The sequence below is a fragment of the Sturnira hondurensis genome, unplaced genomic scaffold, assembly GCF_014824575.4.
Source record: "Sturnira hondurensis isolate 20B ecotype Veracruz unplaced genomic scaffold, ASM1482457v3 Scaffold0023441, whole genome shotgun sequence".
Classification (NCBI taxonomy): Eukaryota; Metazoa; Chordata; class Mammalia; order Chiroptera; family Phyllostomidae; genus Sturnira; species Sturnira hondurensis.
Genome location: NW_028096072.1, coordinates 78,528 through 84,527, shown reverse-complemented (window position 1 = coordinate 84,527; position 6,000 = coordinate 78,528).

Sequence of the window (6,000 nt, the reverse complement as noted above, 5' to 3'; positions counted from 1 at the left end):
GAAATGCTTCAGTAAATCATTACAAGTACTACAAGTAGTAGTTACTACGTGGAATGCCAAAGATAGTAAGTCATATTTCTTTACCCTCAAAAATGCATAGCTAATTAAAAGGGTGCTTGTCGCCTGTTACACAAAAGCAAAATATGTTGCCTATAGCAATATCTTTGGTACTATGTCTACATTGGATGAATGATTTTCATATCAGTGTTACTCACTAAAGAATAATTAATTCAAACTTTAGTGGTGATCAACAAGATTTAGACAGTGAACTGGATGCTGGATTTACAGAGACCAACAAAATATGGTCCTTGCCCTCAAGAGTCTCAGAGTCCAGTGCGGGGAAACAAACACATTCATTGAATCAATGAATATTTGTTGAGTGGAAACAATGTGTCAGGAGCTATTCTAGAATCAATTTCACACAGCTAGCCAGTGGGAGAGTCAGTTTTCAATTCTGGGTTTCTTGACTCCAGCATACAATAATATATTTTCATTTCTAGCCACCAAAACATGTCCCGTGGCTCTTTCGGTTCTACTTAAAATCTGTTGAAGTCTCTAAAAGAAACCTTTTCTGGTACCTCCCTCCAGGAGAACCCTGAAGCTGAAAGCTCGACCAAGCTGTGAGTGGGGCTCTGAGGAAGGCTTTTCATATACTTTTCCCAGTTCACAACTGTTTGTGAGGAACTACCTTAGCATTGGACCCCACCGAGATGGCAGAAATGTAGGGACAACGGCAGCTTCACAGCCCTTCATATTGTGTAAAACATCTGCTTTCCAAAGACGGGCCTAATATTGTGGCTCTCATTTTCTAAAACCTCTGCTCCTTCCTAACACACATTAAAGTCAGGAGATGCACGAATGGCCTGTTTATTTCAGCACACCTTATCTGAGGTTTGACCTGGCCCTTTATGTGAATGCTAAGCTTTGCTATGGGCCTGGATTTTCTATGTATGGGGAGTGAAATGAGTATCTCCGTTGGAATTATACATGCCATTACATATGAAATAATTAACATTTTGCTATAATAAATGGAAAGAGGGTCAGCTTCCGTTTCAACATACTGACGTGTAAGTCCCAGCTCTAGCACTCATTATTTAATTATTTACCCTCTCAGCATCATTGTTATCTGCCCAAAATCACCTTGAGAAAAAAATAAATACCTGTATTAATGTATAAATAATGTATATAAATATAAATAAATAAATAAATAAAATGCATTTGCGCGGCACAGAATAGATCATCAAGAAAAATGATGATCTATTTTTCTGTTTGCTTCTTCCCCACTAGATTTTGAACACCTTCAGGATAAGATTTCTATGATTCGCCTCTGTACCCTCCACACCTAGCGCAACACATGACATGTACTTGATGGCAGTGTACTCTAGTTGATCAAATACATTACTCGTTTCTTCTGCAAGATGATGTGCTTCTATTTGAATGTTCTTTTCAAAGCTTATTTCCAATAGTTCTGCGGAAACTACTAATATGCCACACACAAAACTCAAATGTTCCTGTATTGTGATTTTTAACTTGGTTAATTTTATTGGAGGCTTTTATTTGAATGTGGCTACATGGGGGCCAAATTTATTTCTTTATATTCTACACCAGGCTGGGTGATAAACACACCCAACATTTAATGTACAATAGAGGTAATACAACAATATCATCCTTATCCAAAATGCTGTGAAGGTGCAGATATTATCAAAATTGCTGCATGGAGTCATGGCAAAATAAACTATCCTCTTTAATGAGTCACTTCATGTTTTATGCATACTGAGGGAGTTGAGGCTCCTCCAACTGTTGAAACAGTTTGTCCAGGGTTAACACAGCTGTTAACTGGTGGGAATGTAATTGGAATGCAGACCTGGATTAGGATAAAGCTCTGGATTATTCATTATATTTTGGAGAAGAATAAAGAAAAAACACAGGAAACACGAACCAGGGAACTTAGTGCTTTTAAGTAGGTGACGAACTTTTCTAAGTTGTAAACTATCAGCCATTGAAAATGACATAACAAAAAACAGCACTCAGTAAAACAACTCTTTAGACAAGTCTTGAAGGTGGTATGACAGCATAGGCTAGAGATCAAAAAACCTGAATTCAAATCTCAACTCCACTCTAAACTTTGGTTTCCTTTTATATTACTGGTCTCAACAGAGAGGGGAACAGAGTTTTGCCACCCCAAAATATGCCATTTTGGAATAGTGATTATTTTAAGCTGGCTACTTTTAAGAAAAAGAAAGCTTCCTCAAGAAGAGCCTTTACCTACCCCTTCCTAAAGGAATTCAAATAGAAAAGCCTGCATAAAGAAAGGGAGCTATCACCATAGCATCATAATATGAACTAAGTGTGGTAAACAGGGAAAAAAATCTACCAGTCTGTTTGTTGAACTCCCTTATGTGTCTCGTATTTTCTGTGTGGCCCAGTAAGAGTTTGTTTGCTACAGGTCTACTCTATCTTGTCTATCTATGAATTACCCATTTTCCCTTTAAAATCACAGACCCCTGTCTCCCTTTCCTTAGTCCAAAATGGCAAAGCAGCCTCAACTGCCTGATTTGTCCAGAGATTCCATATTCTTAGGGAATCTCCATATGTACATATGCAATAAATTTGGTTATTTTTTCCCGTTAATCTCTCTCATGTTAATTAGGTTAATTAGACAAGTCAGAAGAACTTAGAAGGGTAGAAGGAAAATTATTTTTCCTCCCCTACAATAGGAAGATGTTATGAGAATTAAAGAAGATGAAGTGTTCAGTCCCAGCTGTTGTGGCTCAGCTGGTTGAGTGACTTCCTGCAAACTGAAGGGTCGCCCGTTTGATTCCCCAGGGCACATGCTTGGTTTGTGGTTCAGTCCTGGGTTGGAGCAAAGGCAACTAACTGATGTTTTTCTCTTGCATGAATGTTTCTCTCACTCTCTTTCTCCCTCCCTTCCCCTCTCTCAAAAATAAATAAAAAAGAAATAAATAAAAGAATTTCAAACCTTAGAGTCAGCATTTTCTTCAAGTATGATAAAATAGGACTTTCTTCTAACTATTATTAAATGACTCTTTAGCCTTCATAAATTGTTTTTTAAAAAAAAGATGAAGTGTTTGATTGACACATAGATTGTCCTCATCCAATATTAGACGACTTAAAGCCATCTCTTTCTTTCAACACTAGGCAATGTTAAGAATTAACATTTCTGACCATAGATTAAATTTCTATTATAAAAGCAAGCTTTGTGGTTTTGTTTCTCTCCTTTTTTTTTTTTTGCTGAAGCTTAAAGATGGGGGTTAAAGTTCAAACCAGTTAGCAAGTATTACTTAAGCAACATTATTGTAAATCCAGACATTGAAATGTCATGCTCCTGAAAATGGTGTTAGTCTTCTTAAATGACATGTTTTCAACATTATTGTAATAGTTTCATATTAACATTGTTATGCTAATTTCTGCAAAAAAACTTCCATTGACATTTCAATCGGAATTGTGTTAAACCGGTAAGTTAAGGTTCTTGTGGCCTAGAATAACATTTTGTCTGCCATTATCTTAATATATTCATGAATTCCCACTTTTACAACCAAAAAATACTACTGAAATAACAATATTAAATCAGTCAAACAAACAAAAAGTATCTTTTCCAACTCAATAATCTGGCAGACCAAAGTAGGAAAAATTTAACATGTAACATTTTGGATTACATATATCAATGATGCTATCAGACTTAATTTCCAGTGTCTTTTGTTTGAACCACAGTTAGGCCTTGGTCCATTACAAATCATTATAATGAACCTCCATCAACATTCATCCAGTGAAATTTCAAGCTTTTATTAGTATAAAAAGCTGTACATGAGAAGCAGCAAATGAAACCTGCATATCAGGAATAGAAATATGAGAAAGCTTTTATTTCTATATGTTACCTCCATCCCCTAAAATGGCTTCAACTCTGATAGTTTTTCTCAGAACCTTCAATATGTTACTTGAAATTGTAATGAAGAAAACACAAAATCTGGAAATGCATGTATGGATTCAAATCTGTGCTTACCCTTAACTTTGAAGCACAATCTTGCTGAACCTCATTTTCTTCAACTGTAAAATGGAACCAATAATAATATTGTGTAATTAGGACCTAGTGAGCAATCATCTTTATCAATACTACTCTTGATTATTTTTTATTTAGTGCTTTTTATTGTAGTTTTTCATTACCATTCAGTCCCCTTATACTCCCCTCACCTCGGCAATCACCACACTGTTGTCCATATCCATGAGTCCTTTTTCCTTTTTGCTCAGTCCTTCCAACCCCTAACCTCCCCTACTCCTTAGCTGTCATCCTGTTCTCTATGAGTCTGTCTCTGTTTTGCTTGTTAGGTCAGTTTGCACATTAGATTGCACATTGAGTGAAATCATATGGTATTTGTCTTTCTCTGACTGGCTTATTTCACTTAGCATAGTGTTATCCAGGTCCATACATACTGTGGCAAAAAGTAAAACGTTCTTCTTTTTCATGGCTGAGTAGTATTCCATCATGAAAATGTCTCATAGTGTTTTTAAAAATGTTTTATTTATTTATTTTTAGAGAGAGGGGAAGGGAGAAAGAGAGAGAGAAACATCAATGTGTGGTTGCCTGTCATGTGGCCCCCACTGGGGACCTGGCCCGCAACACAGGCATGTGCTCTGACTGGGAATCGAACTGGCAACCCTTTGGTTTGCAGCCCATGCTCAATCCACTGACCTACACCAGCCAGGGCCCATAGTTGTTTTATCTATTCATCTACTGATGCACACTTGGGCTGCTTCCATATCTTGGTGATTGTAAGTAATGCTGTAGTGAACATAAGGGTGCTTATGTTCTTCTGAATTATTGTTTTGGGTTCCTTCAGATATAATCCCAGAAGTGGGATTTCTGGGTCAAAAAGCAGATCTGTTTTGATTATTGTTGCATAAAAGGAAACTATTTAGTAACAAAACATCCACATTTGGCAAGAAAATCATTTTAATACTTCTAAATAAACGTGGGAACACCTGGAAGTTCAAGCACATAAAGAAGGAACCCCTGCATTATGATAATTTCTCATAGAAGTACTCATAAACAAAACCACTATCTTCTTTTTGAATGATTACTCCTTGTTTTACCAGGAACAGAAAGAAAGACTACTAGGGTGGATAGCTTCTCTCAGGATACTTGAAAGGTTAGAGAAGTGGGCACACATAGCATAAGTGGGGGATTTTTCTTAGATGGAAGAAAGGACACCTATTCCACTATACTAGAAAGGAAGGAAAAGATGGATACTGTGATTAATTTTAAAAAAGACTACATTTGATCTTTGAACAGCATGGGTTTGAACTGCATGGTTTCACTTACATGGGAAATTTTTCAATAAATATACTGAAAAAATTTTGGAGATAGATGACAATTTGAAAAACCTCAGAGTCAAAATGCATACCCTGGAAATATTTTAAAAATTAATTAAAAGTTATGTATGTCATAAATGCATAAAATACACTATATATAGATATGAGTCTATTTTTTCATTTATTACTATAAAATATATACGAATCTAGTATAAAAAGTTGAATTTTATCAGAAAGTATGTACAGACTTACAGACCATATGTGGTGTGATTCACAGCCAAAAGAAATGTGAACAATGAATAAACTTAATTGCCATGTATGTGTGTGAGGGTCTTCATGTAAAAATCTATGAATTACATGGCAAGAGCTGTATGAGACATTTTTGTGCCATCATCATCACCTAAGTATTCATTGTGTATAACATCATGTGTAAGACTTACATTGAAGTTGATAGCCTAACCTGACATAGGCATGAGGTTAGAAATATTAAATATAAAATTAATAATATTTTAGTTTTCTTACTGTTTTATAACTTTGCTTTTAACAAATTCCATTTCTGTATGGTATACCTCTCTCACTTGTAATAGAAGAAATTGCACATCAGCTTATCATAATAGGTATTTTTTGAAAAATGTTAACAATGTTTACTATACTGTATTATGAATATGACCA